General features: G+C 38.0%; 1 non-coding gene across 1 annotated transcript; it reads right to left on the reverse strand.

The window, feature by feature from the left end:
• Positions 1 to 20,717: 20,717 nt before the first annotated feature.
• LOC142171340 (small nucleolar RNA R71) lies at positions 20,718 to 20,825 on the reverse strand. Its single transcript, XR_012700912.1, has one exon. It is a non-coding gene; the product is annotated as a small nucleolar RNA R71 (small nucleolar RNA).
• Positions 20,826 to 24,650: the final 3,825 nt, after the last annotated feature.

Here is a 24,650-nt window from a genome sequence, read left to right on the forward strand (position 1 = left end):
CCTGATGATTAATCCATGATTGCACTTGCAGTTCCCCCAGTGGCCATAAGTACTTATTAAAATCTGGGACACAAACTTTGATTATGCAACTTTTCGATGATGCCAAAAGGGGAAGAGATATTGTGCTTTACATATTCTGAATATGTGATGTTTATAACCTAATTAACCTAGTCCTTGATGATAAGTGAATTTTTCTAAACTTTGTATTGATGAATAAGCTGAGTTCTTACAGGGCCTAAGTGAGTGAAAAGCACAGAGTTTGTCATCATCAAAAAAGGGGAATTTGTTGGCCCAAGTAAATGTGAAGTTTTAAAGACTGACAAAAGAACTCAGACATAGACCAGGTCCATCTTTTGAAGCACAGTCGTGATCAACCCAAACATGTGAGATGCACGTGAAAGAGATAAATCTAACTTATCAGAAGTAATATCTCCTGATCATGATCGAAAAGGTTGCATATTGGATAAGGAGAAAGAGTCCTTACATAAAGAAAACACAGATTAGGAAAAGGATAGAGTTAGAGTATGAGATTAACTAGAACTCTTCCACCATGGAAGGGTAGCATTTGTATCCTAGTCAATCTCTAATTACTAACCCCTTAAATATCAGTGTTGTTCTCTTTTATAGGTAATGCACATAAGCAAAAGTTAAACATGAATTGAGAGCAAAATAGCAATGCAATTTTGCAAGCAATTTATGCGTGATTCAAGTGTGCAATCCTGAAGCTACTTGAACCAGATAGAAGAACCGGTTCCATGTGTCTATCTTTTACTCTAGTTCAATTGTAGTAGGTGATTTTACATTGTACCTTTCAGCTTTTATCGAAGCAATTGTATAAGGTATGTAGAGTTTTCAAGTTAGCGTTAACTTGAAGTTGTCGCAACAGTTGAGGCTGTGTGCCACAACGGAATTAGAGTTAATCCTAGGTTTACAAAAGAGTTTTTGTAAATGCAGTTTTTGGCTCAGTGATTTTAGTGGAGAGTTTGGGAAAATCCTACTGGAAGGTAGGTCGTGGTTTTTTTTCACCTTTTGAACAAGGTGTTTTCCATGTAAAAATCTTTGTGTTCTTTATTTTCTGTACTTATTATTCCGCAACAGTAGTAGTTGGAACACATAGAAGAACTAGGTCCTTCTATAATCAAGTTAAGCGAAAATTGGGTACCACACAAATCATCCCCCCCTCTTGTGTGGTATTGAAGTCTAAAACATTAATTGGCCATTCTCACAGTGCCGAAATCACCTGCTACATATCTACAAAAAAATATTTTACCGGTGTGGCATAGTAAGATGCTATTGTGTCGACCACCCATTCCGACTCTAGACCTACCAAGTGCATGCATTCCTCTTCGTCATTTATGAAGAGAATACCATTATCATTGTTTTGTACCATGGCGGTTGTGTTGTCGTCATTCTTCTGGCCACTGCTTTCACCTTTGCCTTTCCTTAGATTTGGGCAGTCTCTTCTGGAGTGACTTGATTGATCGCAATTGTAGCAATTTCTGGCTTTTGATTTGGATCGATTCTTGGACTTCCCATGACCTCCGGATCTACCATAGTTGCTCGAACTCGATAACTCACGCCTCTACCTTCTGTGATGAGAGCATGTCCTTGATTTTCAGGCTTCGTTCTCATCTTCTCATTGAGTAGAAGAGCCGATGTGATATCTTTCAACTCAATGGTAGTCTTACCGTGCAGGATAGTTGTTGTCAAATTATCGTACGAAGCTGGCAACGAGTTCAACAACAAGATGGCTTTATCTTCTTCCTCGATTTTCACTCTGAGGTTGGCCAACTGTATGATTAGTCCATTAAACACATTTAAATGTGACAAAAAATTTGTACCTTCACCCATTGTGTAATCCCGGTTGGATGAGCAGATCCCTTATCCATCTTTGCCATGTTGAGAAACTGCTATCTCCGTTGAATTTTTCTACCTCGTACTTTACTCCAGACATTTTTTTCTGAGTATAGTACTATCGACCGTGAATAAGATTTCTGTGTATGAGCAGAACCTGTGCTCTAATACCAGTTGTTGAGAATAAATCCTTCACAGTAATAATATTCATGGTAATAAAAGCGGAATAATAATGTAGCACTGAGATATGGTAATCAACAAGAATAAAAGAGTGACAATGACACCATGATTTTTACGCGGAAAACCCTTTTGAATAAGAGAAAAAACCATCACCCCAAGAGGAGCAATTGATATCACTATAGCAAGAAATTTTACATTTTGTAAGCTCGAGTAAAATACTCCAAAAATCACTACAACACTCCAAACAAATAACCTTCTTTTTATATTCCGACCTCATTACAATATCACTCACTTTCTATTTTTTCTCACAGACTTTTTTTATACCCTGTCTGTGATGACTCACTATTTCTTTCTCTCTTTGTTGGTGTATCTGAAGAAGTGAGAAAGCTCTCCTTTTATAAGGCAAAAGAGTCATGGTCTCAAAGTATTCTACAGGAAGATTAAAATCCTCCTCCACACATTCCAAAACTTGGTCCCCAAGAATGAGTAATAGCCAAATATTGTTATATAGGCACATACCTATATTGATGGTATGGACCCCACATATCAAGCCTCTGTACATGCCACATGCCAAGATGAGCAAGATATGCACCTATGCCTATAGTTTTCCCCTCTACATATGTCAATATAAATGTTTCATAGAATATCCATTAATATACACTTGCAATGGCTCTAATACCACTTAAGTTTCAACTCCCAGGCCATCCTCTTTTCCTATGATAGTATCTATTACCCATCGAATTTCTCTATTTGACAGCTTCAATTCAAGCGCAATGATAAAAGATTTAATTTGTATGTGATCCTTGTTTAACCAAAAATTTGGGTCTTTGGTCAAAGCTAAAAATAAATTTGGGTTACTGATAATCAAGAGACGAAAATAAAATACTTTTGAGAATGAAGGTAAAATAGTAAATAATTTTGTATTTCAATGAGTTCCCAATAGTATTCTGTGTCCTTACAAATGATGATACTTCTTCCTTTTATAGGTAATTCTAGGTAAAGGAATGAAGCCTCAGCTTTAATGGTATAATTATGAGTAATAAATGATATTAAATAAGCCGTTATACAATCATTCCTATTAAATACCAATTTTCTAACGTATCAGGTATTTAATAATGAATTTGGACTCCTTTCTGTCATCAGATCTTTGTCTTTAATGCCTTCTAATCCGTTGGCTGTAAATGACTTGAATTCGTACGAGACTCGTATCTGCACTTCTTCTCGTGCCTATTTAAATTCCTCTTCCCGTGGTTGTCTCTATCCGTGCCTCTTAGTCAATTGTTGCGCTTTGACCATTTAACCAAATCACGTGTCATGCCACGTCATCTTTAATATAAACTCAGTTTTTTCCCAATACAGATAGTCCCCCCACTTTCCATTAATTTATCAATTAAATAATTGGGAAGTGGATCTTCATAAAAAAGGAATTTTCGCCACAATTAATGTTTATGACATTATTAACGCCTCAGTAGTCTTTTCCATTTAATGTTCCGCCCATGTGTCATTTTCTGATTGATTCTGCTATTTACACCCTTTTTCAAGACTTATTCATTCTCACTATTCACGAAGTGATAGTTGCCTTTATTATAGGCTTTCCATCATTACACTTCTAAGTTTGACGGTTCCCATTATATACATAACTTTTTTCTTCCTTTGCCTTCTTCACAAATCTTCAGCAAACACTTTCTTCTTTATTTCTACTTTCTTTCGACTTATCCTTCTTAACAATGTCTTCTTCAAACCCTAACCGTAAAAAAGTTCCAATTCTAGACCAATTCCCCAACGCCCCTGTTAGACACAGAAGAGGCGGAGGAGGTAGGCTTCGAACAGGGTTAGAATCTACTCGAGGCGGCTCCTCTGGTTCTTCTTCAAGGAGTTCTATCCCAAAGGCCCTCTCTTCTAGAAGTAGAGAAATTCTTGATTCTTCTCAAGAACCCTCAGTTGCTGAGATAGTTCCCAGCGATTTGTCTTTTGAAAGTGACAAAATGTCTCTTCAAAAGCAAATTGCAAATTTGGAAAAAGCTGATACTTACCCTACAATAGTAACCGAACTTACAATCCCCACCATAAGAAAAGATTGTAACTGGAAGGATAGTCTTCGAATGTCAATTCCTTCCCCAAATCAGAGAATTTCCTCCTTTAGAAGTGGGTATTCTTTTGTTTATACTTACCCCTTCACTTTAGGTTTTAATCCTCCGATTGACCCAGTTATTCTTGATTTTTGCCGTTTCTTTACAATTTGTTTGGCCTAAATCGGTCCACTAGTGTGGAGAACAGTGGCTTGTTTGAGATACTTATCCTCCAAAGCCAATGTTAATTTCACCTTCTCTCACCTCATTCATTTATACCACCCTAACTTAATACGCCATAGGGTTTTTACCTTAACTGCAAGGAGCAAAAAAGTTCTGGTAAATCCTGAAGATGACAAAGATCGTAGATGGTATATCCATTACGTTGTTGTTCGTACGGTGGACTTGATTGGCGAAACTAATACTCCCTTCCCTGAGAAGTGAAATTTTGAACGTAGGTTTCCTTTTATTTACCGTACCCACTTTTGAGAATTTCAAAAGAAATTTGTTTTTAACCTCGTCTCTTCTAGGTTTTTTGTAGCAACCATGGGAGATGTGGAACCTATTCCCAACTTCCGTGGTTGGGTAGATTCACTTTTGAAGATTGCTTCTAGGGAGCAAAGAACTTGGAAATCGATTTCTTCCTTACATGGCTGGAAGGTCAAAACACATGGTATGCCCCTTTTTATATATATATTTTTTACATGTTAAGCATTTTTTCCTCAATTTTAATCATGTATATCCATCCTTTAATCAGGATTTGGCATTAGAGGAATGACGGCTGAAGTAGCTATAGCCATTCGCATGTCTGCGAATGCTGCTCTTGATTTGGATAAGGCTCGAGCCTTGCTGCCAAAAAGGAAAGCTATAAAAGAAAGTTCTGAAGAAGAGGAGGGTACCTCCCTAATTACCATGCCAAGGGTCAGGAGGCGAATAATCATTGATGATGAAATTGAAGACACTCCTGCTCGAACCTCCACCACCGAGCCTGTTTTGATCCATTCTGACGAGGACACCGAACCAAGAGATAATAATGAGTCAATTCAGCATCTTTTTGATAGTGGTTTCGGGAGTGGCGAGCTCGGCCCTGTTTTTGATGAAGCTTCTCTTTCCTCATTCGTTCCTATTTCCTCCATTCCTCTGCCAACCGTAAGTATTTCTTTACCAGCTTTGACGACTTCCGTTCTTTTGCCAGTTTCTACTACTCCTATGTATGTTCCTGCGTTGGTTTCTACATCTTCTCCTTCCATTCCTATTTCTACATCTTCTCCTTCCATTCCTTCCATTGCTCCTCATCCCTCTGTTCATCATACAGAGACGGGTTATAGCAGTGGGAGTATGACTATGAGAAGTGTTACTCTGGAAGTTCCTGCCAACCATAGCCTCTTGAGAAAGACTGGTAGAGCCGATGTTTGGCTTGAACCCCTAATTGGAGATATTGAGAAGAAGAAGATGGAGAGCCATAGTTGCTTGACTTTGATGAATGACATAGTTCATTCTACTTTGAAGGTATTTTTCTTCTTCTTACCAACAAGTTTTTTATCTTCAATCCCTCATTTATATGAGTTGTCTCTGTAGGCTAACCTCATTGGTACGGAATTAATGGGAAGAATTTCCCTTCTGGAAAGAAAAGCCCGTGAGTCTGAAAAAACTGTCCACGAGGCCGAAGAAATAGCCAGGGGAGCCCAGCTTGAAGCAACCAATTGGAAAGAACAGTTCGAGAATGCTCAAGGGACCATAGAGGAGTTGCAAGAAAATAAAAACCTCCTGGAGCAGCAAAACTGTGGTTTGACTTCTGAACTGGCAACTGCCAAGGCTTCTTCAAGCCAATTTAAAAGAGACAAAGAGCTTTTGGAATGCTCTTTGTCAGAACAATTATCAAAGGCTAGTGAAGAAGTTAGGGAGCTTAAGGCACATTTGGCTAAGAAAGAAGAGTATGCAGGAGAGTTAGTGCAAAGCTTGACTCAAGCTCAATCTGACTTACAGACCTCCTCTGACGAAATTCATGCCTTGAAGAGTTCTCATGCCTCTCTTTAAGCTTCCCTTGATTCCCATTTAGCTGAGCACCAAATCTTGAAAAACGATCTTGCTATGTGGGAAAAGGAATATGGGCTTCTGGAAGAGAACTTCAACATAGAAGTGAGTTGGGCTTTCCTAAAATCTCGTCGTGATGCTTTAATGGAAGCTGCTCAGGAAGGCTTTGACTTGCAGTCTGAACTGGCCAAAGTCGTAGATACCATCGAGAAAAGTCAACAATCTACTGATACTCCTTCTCCTGTACTTGAAGCTCCTGGAACGGAAGAACTTTTAAATGAAGAAGTGGCTACTGCAGCAATTGGGGTTGCAATTCCTGCTCCCGAGGGTGAAACTTCTGATGTTCCAAACCCTTCAGTGACTAGCTGAAAATGAAATTGCTGTAAGGGATTTTTTGATGAAGTCCCCAGTTATCATAATAGGGCATTTGTATAAAACAAATATTTTGTTGACTAAGTTTGTACTTTGTTTTTTTTTATATTAAGAAGTTTTATCGGTACTTCTGTATATTCTATTCTTGCCTATTTATCTAGGACTTATGGAATAGCTTAGCATTTTTATCCTTATAAAATGCTTTATAATTCTTCTCATGGATTATCAACATGAGGCTTATAAAAGAGGGCCCTTTTATTTTATTGACACTTAATGAAGAAGACGTCTCAACTTCATAATGGTGTTATAATACGATGAAAGAAATAGGAATACACACGTTTTGTATGAAACAACTTTGGCAAGTTTTTATTCATAAACTTTAACAAGTGTTTGACTATTACATGTATTACAATACATCTACAACTTTCTCGTAACTGTTTTTCTTGTAATAGATTTGTACATAACATAGAATAAACAAGGTTTTTCTTCATAACCTGTTTCAGTACATAGTTATGACCCTATCTTTATATATTAAGAAGGGTTTAAAAGGTGACTTTGTTTATGAGATTTGAGAGATGACTCTGTTATTCTCATGAATGCTGAAGACTTCGTAACTTTTACTCAACACTTGTCTCTTTGTGGACGACTTTTGTTCGATATTTGTATCTGCATTTCTACACGTATCTGTGTACAATATTGTAGTCCCCCAAGTGTTTGAGCGGTGAAGTATGAAACCTCGAGCACTTGTTTATTTCCTTTACTTTGGCCCTTTTCCTGAAACAGAAAGATACACGGGACTCGAAGGTGCGATTCTAGATGAAGACTGCCTAACTCGTGCGTATTTCCATCAGATTAATTGTAACCCTGTGCTAGGAATTTAAGAATACTCAATTTTGCCTTGCAGGTTGTGACTCATCATTTGGCACGAGTTAGGGTATTTTGCCTAGCATCTAAAATCGTTAGTAAAATATTAATAATCCAAGAGAGAAATTTTAACACGGTGATACCTGACCGTAAGTGCTTTCTCAAAAGTAATATCTTTTTAAGTGGACGACATTCCAATGTGAGGGTAAAATTTTACCGTCCATTGTCTCCAACTGGTATGCTCCTTTTCCCGCAATGTCACAGACTTTGTACGGTCCTTCCCATGTTGGACTTAACTTTCCTGAGTTGGCAGCCTTTGCAGATTGGAACACCTTTTTAAGCATGAAGTCCCCAATTTTGAAAAATCTGAGGCGTGCTTTCCTATTGTAATATCGTTCAATTACTTGCTTTTGTGCTGCCATCCTTATCAATGCAGCTTCTCTTTTTCCTTCAAGTAAATCAAGGTTGATCCGCATGTCTTCATCATTAGATTCCTCCGTTGCGTGATCGTACCGTGTGCTTGGCTCACCTATTTCAACTGGAATTAAGGCTTTCGCACCATAAACCATTGAAAATGTCGTTTCTCCAGTGCCTGTTTTAGTCGTTGTACGATAAGCCCATAATACTCTAGGTAACACCTCAGGCCAATTACCTTTTGAATCCTGTAACCTCTTCTTCAAGTTGTTGATAATGACTTTGTTTGTGGATTTCGCTTGTCCATTACCTACTGGATGGTATGGCGTAGATGTTATCCTTTTAATCTGCCAACTTTGAAGAAATTCTGTGATTTGAGCTCCAATGAATTGTGGTCCATTTTCACACACGATCTTCTTTGGTACTCCAAAGCGGCATATTATATTTCGCCATATGAAGTCTTTAACTTCTTTCTCTCGTACCTGTTTAAATGCCCCTGCTTCTACCCATTTAGTGAAGTAATCTGTAAGTACAAGTAGAAACTTTACCTGACCTTTTGCTTGTGGAAGTGGACCTACGATATCCATTCCCCATTTCATAAAGGGCCACGGGGCTATAACAGGATGTAGTAACTCAGCTGGTCTGTGCATATTATTGCCGTATCTTTGACATTTATCACATTTGGACACAAAACTGGTTGCTTCTTCTTCAATCTTAGGCCAATAATATCCTGTGCGAATTAATGTTCTTACCAGTGACCGTCCCCCTGCGTGATTCCCACAATGTCCTTCGTGTACTTCTCTCATCACATATTCTGTTTGAGAGGGTCCGAGACACCTTGCTAGTGGTCCACCGAACATCTTTCGATAAAGATTTCCTTGATATAAACAATATCGAGCATTTTTTTTGCGAAGCGCGTGAGCCTTTCCTTTGTCATTAGGCACGGTACCATGCTGTAAAAAAGCAACAATTTCGTTTCTCCAATCCCATGTTAAATGATTAAAATTTACCTCATTTTTATCAGGTTCGAGAATGGAATGAAATAGATGTATAACTGAAGCATTTGTATTGTTTGCTACGTCTGCTGCAGATGTGAGATTTGCTAAAGCATCTGCCTCTACATTCTCATCTCTTGGGATCTGCACTACTTTCCAAGTTTGGAATTGCTTTATTAACTCCCGTACCTTTGCGAGGTATTCTTGCATTCGTGTCTCTCTGGCTGTATAAGTCCCCAGCATTTGATTGACCACGAGTTGAGAATCACTCTTGATTATAATCTGTGTTATGCCGAGTTCTCGTGCCAATTCTAAACCTGCAATTACAGCCTCATACTCTGCTTCATTGTTAGTTATAGAATGACATTTTATAGCCTGTCTTATAGTCTCACCCACAGGTGGTACAAGGACTATTCCTAGGCCTGCCCCTTTTACATTAGATGAACCGTCAGTGAATAAAACCCAAGTCCCCGGGTTTGCACCATTAAAAACTAGTAATTCTTTTTCTGCTTCTAAATGCATCCCCTGGCTAAAATCAGCCATGAAATCAACTAGTACTTGAGACTTTATAGCGGTCCTGGGTTGATAAACAACTTCATATTCACTTAGTTCTATAGCCCATTTTGCTAATCTTCCTGAAAGTTCGTGTTTATGCAAAATATTTCGAAGCGGAAAAGCAGTAACTACATTAATGGGATGACATTGAAAATAAGGTCTTAATTTTCTAGATGTCATGATCAAAGCTAATGCTAATTTTTCTAGTTGTGGGTATCGTGTCTCAGCTTCCAATAAGGAATTACTTACATAATAAATAGGAAATTGTTTACCTTGGTCCTCACGGACTAAAACAGCACTTACAGCGACTTCAGATACGACCAGATAGATGAGAAGTTTTTCCCCCACCTTTGGTTTTGCCAACAATGGTGGTTTTGACAAATAAGCTTTCAAATTTCTAAGGGCTTGTTGACAATCTTCATTCCATTCAAAATGATCTTGCTTTTTAAGTGCAGAGAAAAACTTAAAACACCTTTCTGAGGATTTGGAAATAAATCTCCCCAAAGCTGCAATTCTCCCCGTTAATCTTTGTACTTCCTTTTTATTAGTAAGGATATCAGGGATTTCTTCTATTGCTTTGATCTGAGAAGGATTCACTTCAATACCACGGTTAGAAACAAGAAAACCCAAAAACTTACCTGATGCAACTCCAAATGCACATTTTTCTGGGTTGAGTTTAATATTAAATTTTCGCAAAATTTCAAATGTAACAGACAGATGTGAAATATGATCATGAGATCGCTGGGTTTTGACGAGCATATCGTCTATATATACCTCCATTGTTTTTCCTAAATGTTCTTGGAACATTTTGGTGACCAACCTTTGATAGGTTGCCCCAGCATTTTTGAGACCAAAGGGCATTACTTTATAACAGTAAGTCCCTTTGTCTATGATGAAAGAAGTTTTTTCTGCATCACCAGGATCCATTTTAATTTGGTTATATCCCGAGTATGCATCTAAAAAACTTAAAAGTTCATGACCTACGGTTGCATCAATTAGTTGGTTTATATGCGGTAAGGGAAAGGAATCTTTTGGACAGGCTTTATTTAAATCGGTATAATCCACACAAACACGCCACTTACAATTTTTCTTGGGTACGACCACCGTGTTAGCCAACTAATTAGGATACTTTACCTCGCGGATCGATCCGATTTTTAATAATTTTTGGACCTCATCCTGAATCACCTGGTTCTTGAAAGCACCTTGCTTTCTTTTCTTTTGCTTTATTGGTGTGAAAGAAGGGTCCTCATTGAGTTTGTGAGTCATCACATCCGGTGGTATCCCTGTCATATCAGCGTGGGTCCAAGCAAAGCAGTCTAAGTTAGCTTTTAAAAATTCGATTATCATACCTCGCATGTTTAAGCTTAAATTGGCTCTGACATAAACCTTCCGTTCAGGCCATTGCTCAAATAACATCACTGCCTCAAGCTCTTCAATTGTCGTTTTGATGCTTTCATTTTCTTCAGGTTCCTGAATTGTGTCAGGCCTTGAGTCCAAATCTGTCTTTTGTTGTTCAACTGAAGTTTGATCTTTTTTACCTTCAACTGTTTCCTGTAATTGCTATTTTTCTTTATTTACGGTGCTCGTACTTGTTACAGCGTTGACACTTCTAGCCATCTGCTGATCCCCACGAATTTGGCAAATTCCCCATGGTGATGGGAATTTAATAACCTGATGCAGAGTTGATGGGACAACATCCATATCGTGTATCCATGGTCTCCCCATGATCATATTGTAGGCCATTTCCATATCAACTACCTGAAATTTAGTTTCTTTAACAACACCCGTAGTAAAAGTTGTTAGAATTACCTCTCCTTTTGTTACTACACTTGAATTGTCGAAGCCTGACAAGGTGTGCGCCTTGGGTATCATTTTGTCTTCAGCTTGCATTTCCCGTAGTACCCTTAGTAATATAATATTTATAGAACTCCCTGGATCAATCAAAACTCGTTTTACATTAGTATCATGTACAAGTAAAGATATTACCAGTGCGTCATTATGTGGAGTTATCACTCCTTTGGTATCTGCGTCATCGAACGAGATACTTTCATTTTCTAGGAACTGTCGCACCCGTTTCCCGTGTGTAATTGTTACCTTATAAACCTTGTTGGAGGCTGTGTAGGTTATGCCATGAATATCTTCTCCCCCGCTTATGACATTCACTGTCCTCTTGGGTGAAGGAGGTTGCGGTGGCTCTTGCCTGTTTTTCATATAAGCTTGTTTTCCTTTCTCGCTAAATAACTCAGTGAGGTATCCTTGCTTCAATAGATGATCTACTTCACTCTGCAAAAATCTACATTCAAAAGTTTTGTGCCCGTGATCATTGTGGAATTCATACCAATGATCTGGATTGCATCTACTTGGATTTGATCGCATCTCTTTTGGCCACCGTACCTTATCTCCCATGCTTCTTAAAACAGCTACGAGCTCGGAGGTAGAGACATTAAAATTATATCCGCCGAATCGTGCCTTTAAACTTCTGTCATCATCTCGTGATTCTTGTATGTTCCGATCATTCCTGAACTTTGAAGAAGAGCCAGAGTCCCTGTTCCTCGATTTTTGATCATATTGCTGGCTATCTTGTTTCGACCGTGGGTCTTTTCCTGCAGGTCCCATATATGGATCGTACCTGTTTTTACCTGATCTTTTTTTGGTTTCTGATCTTCGGGGACCACCCCTTTCTTCATGATGAAACTTAGGTACGGTATCTTCTTCAATTCGCAGCTTCGTACTATACCTATTGTAAAAATCATTCCACGTGGTTGCAGGAAATTCTCGAAGGCTTTCTTTGAGTCGTCTCGTGGCTTCAGAACTTTTGTCATTTAAATTACTTGCAAAGGCTATTGCAGCCCAATTGTCAGGCACACGAGGTAGAGTCATTCTTTCACGCTGGAATCTATCAACAAAATTTTTAAGCAACTCCGAATCCCCTTGTTTGATTTTGAAAATATCTTCCATTATTTTCTCAACCTTTTGTGCTCCCGAATGTGCTTTAATAAAAGAATCTGCAAGCTCAGCAAAAGAATTAATAGAATTTTCAGATAAAAGAGAATACCAGGTTAATGCACCCTTGGTGAGTGTTTCTCAAAATTTCTTGACCAGTACTGATTCAATTTCTTGTTTGGTCAAATCGTTGCCTTTCACGCCTGTTGTAAATGCAGTCACGTGGTCACGTGGGTCTGTAGTACCATCATATTTTGGGATGTCAGACATTTTGAATTTTTTCGGAATCGGAAGGGGAGCAGCACTTGGCTTCCATGGTTGTTGTGAGTATTTGTCCATGTCTACTCCTTTTATTACAGGCGGAACTCCAGGGATTTGTTCAATACGCTCATTTTGTTCTTTAATCTGTTTCTGCAAGGTTAGTACTAAATTTTGCAAATATGAATTATTTGAATTACCTGGTCCCCCTTCCTGTGGTTCACTGGGGGTTGCTCCATTTCCAGAATTATCAAGACCAGAACGGGGATTCTCCAATGTATTATTATTAGGAGTTGGTGTGGGTGGTGCAGCAGGCAATCGACTAACAAGTGCCTGAAGAGATTTGCCGACCTGTGCATCAATTAGCTTGTGTAAAGCTTCAGTTGTTACTCCTTCAAAGTGTTCAGATTGTTCTTGTTGATCAGCACGGGATTCAGTAACAGGAGTGCCTTCACGAGATTGACGTGGTGAATCTGGAGGGGAGGGAACCATGTCATCTTGATTTTGATGAAATTGATTTTCATGGTTTCCCAATGTGTTATTACTGTTATTATCGGTGTTGTTGTTTGACATGGTGACGACAATCGACAAGATATAGCTTAAAAGAAAAGATTATCAGATTCCCGGTAACGAAACCAATTTGTTTAACCAAAAATTTGGGTCTTTGGTCAAAGCTAAAAATAAATTCGGGTTACTGATAATCAAGAGACGAAAATAAAATACTTTTGAGAATGAAGGTAAAATAGTAAATAATTTTGTATTTCAATGAGTTCCCAATAGTATTCTGTGTCCTTACAAATGATGATACTTCTTCCTTTTATAGGTAATTCTAGGTAAAGAAATGAAGCCTTAGCTTTAATGGTATAATTATGAGTAATAAATGATATTAAATAAGCCGTTATACAATCATTCCTATTAAATACCAATTTTCTAACGTATCAGGTATTTAATAATGAATTTGGACTCCTTTCTGTCATCAGATCTTTGTCTTTAATGCCTTCTAATCCGTTGGCTGTAAATGACTTGAATTGGTACGAGACTTGTATCTGCACTTCGTCTCGTGCCTATTTAAATTCCTCTTCCCGTGGCTGTCTCTATCCGTGCCTCTTAGTCAATTGTTGCGCTTTGACTATTTAACCAAACCACGTGTCATGCCACGTCATTTTTAATATAAACTCAGTTTTTTCCCAATACAATCCTCACGGGTCATGTACACTAAACCGCACTCAGGAATCGACTCATCTGACCATTTAACTCCAAAGCAAATGAGCACCTAAATTTGCTATCAAATAAATAAAAGGAAATTTCTGGATGCAAGCAACATCAGTCATTACTTGAAAAAATGCATCCTCTCTTGGATCAAAAGTTATATTTCTGAAGGTTATATCATTTGATATGACAAGAATTTTCCTTCCGGTTGGGAACTCAGGAGTAAACATTTCCATAACCCATGCTACCATGCCGACGTCATTGAGCCCATGAGGACGCTCCACAGAGACAAGAGGAGTATCCATCACATAAATAACTCCCCAAATCCCCAACGAACAAAAGATACTAATCAAGTCTTTGTGCTCTAACCCTCATGGCAATTCTAATATCCAACTAGCTTGTATATATTTTGTTCTCTCCATAATCAGAATTCTGCATAAACGTCCAACTTTATATTAAAAATTAATGAGTTGAGCTTTGATTTTTGTGTATATGAGGCACTTACATGCAATAAATCAATTGTGCGATCGACATTTTTGTGATCTCTTCGCGTATCCAAATTTCCTCCAATCCAAGGAACATGTCTGCAATGGCTAGGGCTTTGGATTCGCCAAATGCAAAAACATGTCTTGTGGAAAGATATTAAACCCATAAGTTTCGGAAGTTAAGAGTCATGTGCACTAATTGCTTTCATTGATTTATATTTGAATATAAAGAATGATTCCTAAAGATCCGTGAGAAATTATAGCAATTTTCCAATCAAGAAGTTGTATCCAGTTAGTCAATACTCTTTTAGTCCTTCTTATAAGAGGAAGTAACAAGCTCCTCTTAGTCAACATGACTGTTTTTTCCCAGGAGGATCTTTTGGTAAATAAATTATAATGGGATCTTTTGGTAAATAAATTATAATGGAGAAATTCTATTAGTTGAAAAATAAGATTAACAAGTGTCACATATCGTCTTCCTTCTCATACTCTGGGCGCACGTTAGCTAACATACGCTGGCACGACTGCCAGGGAAAAGGATGAGGTAGCGGACGAAAAAGACCTACAAAATTGCACATTGTCACATTCGAAAGTTCTAAGAGTACTAGAATCCAGGCTTGACAAACGATTCAAGCACAAGAGAAAGGAATGACAACTCCAAAGTCAAAAATGATTGAATTGGATCATCTTAGATGGACACTTGGGTGAGCAAGAAGTTGGATCTCAGTGCCCCACTTTCAGTTGGCCACTCCGGTAAGACTGAGAGCACTAGATCTGTTAAGAGAACCAATGAAATTGTAGATGTTTGTAACCCTAATGAGAACATCAGTACCACGACCAATCTAACATATGGGGAAAGTTACAAGGAGAGAAACTTACGTATAGACAAATCTAGGCCATCTAAACCTCCTAAAGATACCATCGTAACTGAGAAAGATAAGAACCCCAATGTGATAACTAATGGAATAGTAAAACCTGCAAATGGCATGAGAATTAAAGGGAGAGGTCCAACATCATGGGGTTGTTTATTTCGAATCGTGCAGTCACACGTGGTATGGCACTCAGGTACATTCTTTCCCAAAGAGTGGATGTGGACAATTAGTGGTACAACTAGAGCTACAGGATATTGAGAAATAAGAAGAAATGTGGATTTGTGCTATAATAGCTTACATAATTGGGCACAATCCTAGATATAACGCAATGAAAAGGTATGTAGCTCAACCGTGGTTAGACATTGTTGATCTAGACTAATTCCTCTATGAAGATTGGTACTATGTTGTCAAGTTTCAGTATATGGTGGATATGTACAATATGTTTTATGTTGGTCCATATGCCATCAACAATAAACCAATTATATTGAAATGATGGAGTCCTGATTTTGACTAGCAGAGGTCCCATTGTGGGTGGTCTTTCCTAAGCTATGTATGAGTTGCTGGGAAAGTGAATCTCTGAGTAAAATAGCTAGTACAATAGGAAAACCATTGTTTGTTGATGAATGCACCACCAAGCAAATAAGGACATCATATGCAAGGATACTGATAGAGGTTAATGTTACAAATATTCTGCCTACAGAAATTACTGTTATGGATCCTAGAGGTAGGAAGTTCCAGCAAAGTTTAGTGTATGAATGGAAGCCAACATATTATGACAATGTCGGACTATTGTCCACACATTTGCTATTCAGTAGGGTCCTAAAATGAAATAGGTTAAACAACCTAGAAGAAGAAGGGGAGAAAAAAAGTCACATATGAATGGAGATATAAAGGGCATGTGGTGGTAGAAGATGAGGCAAAAGTACCACAGAAATAAGACACTACCTTGCAGCAATAAAGCCTGCCATACACTCAAATGATGGACTAGAAGAGTGGACAAAACCATAAAGTAATGCCATCAGAGATAACAAGCTTAGTTCAAATAAGCAGAGTCAGAGAAGTGGCAAGTCCAAATATGAATCTAAGCAATTTTCTTGTGCTATCTCCTACTTCAAGCAAACTTGGCACAGTGATGTCAAAAATGGGAACCAGTGTAAATCATCCCCTACCTCATAACACAGAAGGATATACTTGCAACAAGTAATGACTTGGTTATTCTGGAATGTCACGGGTGCAAATAAGTGGTATAAGCAGAAGGAGTTGAAGAACTAGTTGAAAACCAAAAAACATAAAGCTGGCAGGTATAATTGAAACTAGATTTAAAAAGCATAATATAGGTAGAATTAGTAACTACATAGCCCCTTGCTGGGAAATAATGCGTAATTATAACACTGATGTTAATGGAAGAATTTGGCTGATTTGGAATCCTAACTACTATACAATTAATCTTATCAGAGCAAACGCAAAAATTATTCATTGCTCAGTTAAAGAGACTGCAAGTAGTTTATGGCTACAATACTATAAAACAAAGAAGAACCTTATGGCATAATCTGATTAATGTAGATCAAGAAATTTCTAAACCATTGTTAATTGGTGGAGACTTTAACTCGGTGTTGCATCCACAAGATACGCTTTATGGGAATTCAATTAATACATTAGAGGTTAAAGACTTTACAAAATGCGTCCATGACCTGGGACTTACTAAACTGGCATAAAAAGGAGAATATTATACATGATCCAATAAGCTGCTAGAAAATAACGAGATATGAAGTAAACTAGACAGAATATTTAAAAATTATGAATGGTTAATGTAATATTGCCATATATGTACTGTTATCATATGCCCTATATTACTGACCACTCCTTTATGATAATGACTTTAACAATAAATCGATGGCATAGAAAGTACCATTCAAGTTCTTTAATGTATGGGCATGGACCATAAAGACTTTATGAACTTTGTGGAACTAGTGTAGTCTCATAAGCTGAATAACAAAAGAATGCAAAACATCTGGCTAAAACTGAAAAACCTTAGGCCATTTCTAAGAAAGCTTAATACTAAGGAATTCAAGTTTATTAAGCAAAAAATAGTTAAAGTCAAGACAGGTCTTGCTACAACTAAGGGGAAAATATATCTTCAATATTCTGATGAATTGTTGATGGAAGAAAAATACCTAATATAATCTCTCAAAAGAATGGAATTTGATAGAATAAAGTGCTTTATAGCAAAAGGCCAAAGCAAAGTGTGTACAATTAGGAGATGTAAATACAAAGTACTTTGCAGTTGTGATAAAAAAGGGAAATCATAAAAAGCAGATATTAGAGCTTACTTTTCTTACAGAAAATAAATTAACTGAGCCTAAAAACATCAAATATGAAATTATTAGCTTTTCCAAAATATATTGATAGGATCATCTGCCCATACCCTACAGCAATTAACAAGATGATTATGTAGAAGGGTCCAATCTCTCACAGTAACAGAGAATTCTGCTATGATATGATAGTTTATGTTCTATTGGAGATGATAAAGCCCCTAGTATTGATGAGTTCAATGCTTTCTTCTTTATGAAGGCATGGCTTGTATCAAAGGAAGATTACAGAAGTTGTTATGAAATTTTTTTTGTTACTGAAAAATTATATAGAGCTATCAACTGCACGTTCATCACCTTAGTGCCCAAAACTATAAAGCCTAAAAGTGCGAGGGAGTTTAGACCAATTGCATGTTTCACAGTACTTATAATCTTGTATCGAAGATCTTAGCCTCTAGACTCCATGCTGTTATCACTACTGTTATTAGTGAAGCTAAGGAGTTTTTATACTTGGAAAGATGATTACTGACAATATTATTTTAGATCATGAATTGGTTAAAGCTTACTCTAGGAAGCGTATTTCCCCGAGATGTACGATCAAGATAGATCTACAGAAAGAATATGATTCTGTTGAGTGCCCTTACCTAAGGCATGTTAGGAAAGAGTTGGGTCAGCTATTCACTGCATGGGTAATTGAATGCATACAGACTGTTAACTATTCTATCCTAATCAATTGAGAACTCTCAATATTATTTAATACTGCTAAGGGTCTAAGACATGATGACCCAATGTCTCCCTTCTTGTTTGCAGTGGCAATAGAATATTGAGCAGGAGTTTGAATGATATCAAGCCTATCAAGGAGTTCAAATACCACCATAGATTTGTCAAACTAGGGATAATACACTTGAGTTTTGTAGATGATCTATTATTTTTTACTAGAGGAGATGTGTCACTTGTGATTGCAATATACAAAATGTTCATGCAGTTTTCTTAAGCCTCTAGTTTGCAAGCAAGCAAACATAGGCAAAACATATGTATATTTTGATGGAGTTCCACCAGAAAATGAACAAAGGATACAACTGGTTTCACAATTGGCGAATTACCCTTCAGATATCTTGGAGTTCCTTTGTCCATAAAGAAACTTAGCAACATACAGTGGCAACTCCTAATAGACAAAATGACTACAAAGGATTACCTCATGAACTACCAGGAATTTATCCTATGCTAGAAGGGGCCAACTAGTTTTGGAAGGGTCCAACTAGTTTACATGATCTTTGGTATACAAGCATCCTGGGCACAACTTTTTATAATTCCTGCAAAGGTGCTCAAAGTAATTGAAAGATTCTGCAGATCCTATATATGGTCAGGTGTCAATGCAATCGCAAAGAAAGCATAAACTTTTCTTTCTAAAATTATGCCAGATATTTAGCTTAAAGTATATATATATATATATATATATATATATATCGTCTCATATTTTACTCGTGTTTTGGATTTCACATGTAAAATATATTGATTTATGTTAACTCGTGGTATTTTTATATGTAGAAATCATCCGGAAGCAATTGGGGGAGAAAGGTGCGAGATTAGAGCCAAAACAGAGAAAAAAAAGAAAATTTGGATTTTCAGCGCCACAGGCAACGCTCCACGCCACCTGTGGCGCCCTTGGCAGAAAGTTTAATAAGCCAACGTCAGCGCCAGAGCCAACGTGGGGCGCTGGGCTGGACGCTAGTGACGGGAAAGTTATCCAAAAATTTTTCGGGACAAGGTTATTTTGGCCCTAGTCCTACCCAATGCGTATAAAAGCAAGACGAAGCTTATTTTTAGAGGGGAGACACCACTTTGAAGAGAAATTACACACGAGAAACATTTGGGAGTGAGGAGATCTCAGTTTTCTTCATATTTTCTTAGTCTTTTCAATTATCCAACACTTATGAAATTATTTGATACTATCATGAGTGGATAAAACCCATAGTTCTGAGGTTGTAATTTAGCCATGAATATTGTTGTTTAACGTTGACTTAACCTTGATTATAATTCACCAATATATGATTGTTTCTTCAATTCTGTGATTAATTGCTTAATTGTCTAGCCATCAATTAGGCTATATTTACTATCTATGATATGTTTGAGAAAGACATGTTTAGATTAGAGAAGAATTGAAGAGAGCACGATCTTAACTCTGAGGCGGCGCGGATTTATTGTTAGGATAGGAATATACCTAGTCATCGTACTTAATTAAATATTGTAATCTTAATGCGTTCTTAATAGATTGATTTCTTAGAAATATAGGCATTAATCTATTTTGAATAGGCGAGTAGTACTTCGGGAGAAGGCTATGAGAGCAATTGTTCGATTAATTAGCAACCATGAGTGAATTGTATGAAAGGAAAAGTTAACTAGAACACAATAGGATTGGTGAATAGCGTCACAACACTGGAATATTTGTCTCTACTGAATACACAACAATTATTTTGCTGCTTGATAATTTAGTTACTACTTACAATTATTGTTTAGTATAATTACACTCTTGAACTCGAATTGGCTCGACTGAATATCATTCTTGGTGAATTTAGTGGGTACTTGATACAAGTCTTTGTAGGTTCGACACTCGATTTATTATTTTGTTACTTCTACTACCACGTATACTTGTGTGTACGTTAGGGAGCAACAAGTTTTTGGCACCGTTGTCGGGAACTGGAATATTGGCTATTTTCTAATTTTTTTCTTTCATTGTTTATTTCGTCAAGCCTAACGTTACTTGATTATTGCTCTGATTGCAGGAACTTTGATTGAATGCACAGGGTCAGAAGCCAGAACAGACTTCAAGGCTTTGACCCCGAACATGAGAGAACATTTCATAGGAGGTTGAGGAAAGACAGGGACACAAATAATCTTCAGGCACTTGTTCAATTACCTGTGTACATGGCAGAGGAGCAACATATGGTTGTTCAGGAGGTGGCGATGCCCAGCATTACTAATATCACCTCCAGCATTGTGAACCCCAAAATCATAGGGCATTTTGAGCTGAAACAAAGCATGATTCAATTACTTTATGTGAATGGGAAGTTTATGGGTCTTCCGCATGAGGATCCACAACAGCATATCCTGAATTTATTGGAGATTAGTGATACTTATATCTGTAACGAAGTCACTCCAGACAATGTGAGGCTCACACTTTTTCCGTTCTCTATTGGGAAAAGCAAAGCGATGGTTGAAGGCAGAACTAGCTAATTCTATTGCATCATGGAATGATCTGACAAGCAAATTTTTGGCTAGGTTCTTCCCTTCAGGCAAAACTGCAAAGATCAGAAGTGAGATAGTCGCCTTCAAACAAAAAGTGAGAGAGTCTTTATACTCAGCTTGGGAGAGGTTTAAGGGGCTGCTCAGAGACTGCCCTCATCAAGATCATATAAACGAATTGTTAGCTCACACTTTCATAGAAGGGATATATTTTGAGACAAAGATTGTGGTAGATGTTGTAACTGGAGGTCAAGTATTGGAGAAAAGCTTTGATGAGATATATGCGTTATTCAAAAAATTCTCCAAAAGCAATCCTGATTGGCAAAGAGAATGGGAATACACACATTGCAAAAATTTGTAGGTGTTGTCGAGTTAGATGTCGTCTCGGTATTATCAGTGTAGATTTTCACATTGACCAACCAAGTCAATCAGATGACCTTTGTTATTAACAAGTAACAAGCCCAGCTAGTGCAGCAAGTTCAATTGTTTTGTGAAGTAATGGAGAGGTTCATACGAGCGACTTATGCCCAATTAATCCTAAGTCTGTCTGTTTTGTTGGTAATGCAAATAGGGGCCAAACAAAACCAGTATGGGGACACTTACAATCCCAATTGGAGGAACCACTCAAACTTCTCTTGGGGTGGAAACCAAGGTGTTCAGAATCAATACAGGCCACAAGTACCTCAACAACAATATAGACCACCTCAAGCTGAATAACATGCGAACTTTACAAGTCACATTGAGGAAATGATGAAGAAATTAATGGTTGACCAGCAGGCCCAAGCAGCAGTAATGCAAAATTTGGAGCGACAATTGGGACAACTTGCTAGTGCCCAAAATACTCAACCAGTTGGAGCTATTCCAAGCGACACTAAGGCTAATCCTAAGGCATCTATTAATGTTGTGTCATTGAGTAATGGGAGACACTTAGAAGAAGTGCAGTCGAAAAATAGAAAACAAGTGACCTTTAATGAGAAGTCAACCACCATAGAGTCAGAATTAGAAAATCGAAGGAGTTAGACAAGCCAGCTGAAGAAGCGCTGGCCTAGCAACCCCCACTATTAGTTACAAGGCCACCACCTCCATTCCCTCAAAGATTGAAAAAAGTGAAGGATAATTCCGTGTATAAAAAGTTTCTTGATATCTTGAAGCAGGTGCAAATTAATATTCCATTAGTAGACATCCTGCAACAAGTACCCAAATATGCAAAATACATCAAGGACATAGCAGCAAATAAAAGGAGGTTGACTGAGTTCGAGACTGTGGCACTCAGAAATTGAAGGATCCGAAAATTAAAGGATCCGGATAGCTTCACTATCCAAATCTTGATGGGTAAGCATACAATCGGGCGAGCATTATGTGATCTTGGAGCGAGCATCAATTTGATGCTGATATTTGTGTTCAGGCAGTTGGGTTTGAGTGAGCCGCGCCAACAACGGTAATATTAGAGTTGGTTGTTCATTCCCTTGCTCATCCTGAAGGAGTGATTGAAGATGTGTTAGTTCAAGTGGGTGCTTTCATATTCCCAACTAATTTTATTATCTTGGACTACGAGCCTAATAAAAAAGTCCCATTTATTTTGGGGCGTCCATTCTTAGCCACGGGCTGAGATATTATTGATGTATGCGAAGGAAAGATGACGATGAGAGTAGGTGATCGAGTGGAGGTATTCAATGTGTATAGATCACTCATATTTCCAGCCCACTATGAAGAGTTATCCAGATTTCTATAGTGGAAAGTGATGCTACGTCATTGGTGCCTTATATGAGCCTCATAGATCCTTTTAAACGAGCTTTGATTGGGGATGAAGAAGACAATGAAGATGAAATGATAGGAGAAATTTAGCAAGTACTTGATATGTTTTGCAGTTATGTCCATGGGTTTGGGAGATTTGAGGAGTTGGAGTCCTCTCACTTTGACCCCTCCTAAGCCATCTATTAAAGAAGCTCCAAAGCTAGAACTAAAGCCCCTTCAAGCGCATCTATGCTATGCTTATTTGGGGAACTCTGAGACATTGACAGTGATTATCTCATCTAGCTTGACTAATATACAAGAAGAAAAATTTCTTAGAGTACTTCGCGAGCACAAAAAGGCTATTGGATGGATAATTGCTGACATCAAGGGAATCAGTCGATCGTTTTGCATGCATAAAATCTTTCTGGTAGATGGACATCGACCCAATGTTGAGCAGCAAAGGAGATTAAATCTCATTATGAAAGAAGTCGTGAAGAAGGAAGTAATTAAGTGGCTCGATGCCATCTTTCCTATCTCTAACAGCAATTGGGTAAGCCCAGTGCAATGTGTGCCTAAAAAGGAAGGGATAATTGTGGTAGAGAATGAGAAAAATGAGCTAATTCCTACTCTCACAGTGACAGGGTGGAGAGTATGATTACGGAAGGCTCAATAAAGAAACCCGCAAGGACCACTTCCCACTTCCATTCACTGACTAAATGTTGGACAGATTGGTGGGCATGAATATTATTGCTTTCTTGATAGTTAATTGGGGTACAACCAGATTGTCATATGCCTAGAGGATCAGGAGAAGACTACTTTTACTTGTCCTTATGGAACTTTCGCATTCAAGCGTATGTCGTTTGTTCTTTGTAATGCTCCAGCCACTTTCGAGAGATGCATGATGGTTTTTTTCACCGATATGGTGGAAACATTTATAGAAGTCTTTATGGACAATTTTTCAGCCTTTGGGTATTCTTATGATGGCTGTTTGAAGAACTTAAGCAAGGTTTTAGCCCATTGTGAAGAAACAAAACTAGTGTTCAATTGGAAAAAGTGTCATTTTATGGTGCAGGAAGGCATCGTGTTGGGTCACAGAGTGTCTAGAAGCGGCATTGAATTTGATAAGGCAAAGGTGGAGGCGGTTGAAAAATTACCTCCACCCATTTCTATGAGGGGTGTCCGAAGTTTCTTGCGACATGCTGGGGTTTTTCGGCGTTTTATTAAGGATTTTTCAAAAATTGCTACTCCTTTGTGCAAGTTGCCTGAAAAGGATGTAACTTTCAATTGTGACGACGATTGCATGACGGCATTTAAAGAGCTCAAAACGAAGTTAGTGGCTGCCCCCATTATTGCGACACTGAATTGGTCCTTACCATTTGAAGTTATGTGTGATGCAAATGACCATACAATTGGGGCAGTGCTAGGCCAGAGGAAGGACAAGGTATTTTATTCCATTTATTATGCGAGTAAGACTCTTGATGATGCACAACTGAATTACATCACCACTAAAAAGGAATTGTTAGCCGCTGTGTGGGCCTTTGAGAAATTTCGGGCATACTTGGTGGGAACAAAAGTCATAGTCCATACCGATCATGCAGCAATCAGGTATCTATTTACTAAAAAAGAATCTAAGGCTAGATTGATGCGCTGGATTTTGTTGTTGCAGGAATTTTGTTGTATGATTATCATGCATCACCTTATAGGGGCCATCATGGAGGCGATAGAACAACTGCAAAGGTATTACAATATGTTTTTTTGCCAACATTATTCAATTATGCCCATGCATTTGTTAAAAAGTATGTGACCAGTGTCAGAGAACAGGAACAATCACAAAGAAGCATGAGATACCTTTGAATAACATCCTAGAGGTCAAGATTTTTGATGTGTGGGGGATAGATTTTATGGGACCATTCCCCTTGTCCAAAGGAAACAAATACATTTTGCTAGCAGTTGACTACGTATCAAAATGGGTAAAGACGATCACATTTCCAACAAATGATGCCATGGTTCTATTTGTGTTTGTGACTAGCAGTTGTGCTTGGAGTCCGCCATAGAGTTGCTACAGCATATCATCCTCAAAAAACTGGACAAGTTGAGGTGTCTAACATTGAAATAAAGCAAATCTTAGAGAAGACAGTAAGTGTGAATAGGAAGAAATAGGACCAATTGGGGCATCGTTGTATAAGCTTGTTTATTAGAAGGCACACAGTTGTATGTTGAACTTGAACACAAAGCGTACTGGGCCATTTAAAAGTTGAAT

Source organism: Nicotiana tabacum, chromosome 16 (genome assembly GCF_000715075.1).
Source record: "Nicotiana tabacum cultivar K326 chromosome 16, ASM71507v2, whole genome shotgun sequence".
Classification (NCBI taxonomy): domain Eukaryota; kingdom Viridiplantae; phylum Streptophyta; class Magnoliopsida; order Solanales; family Solanaceae; genus Nicotiana; species Nicotiana tabacum.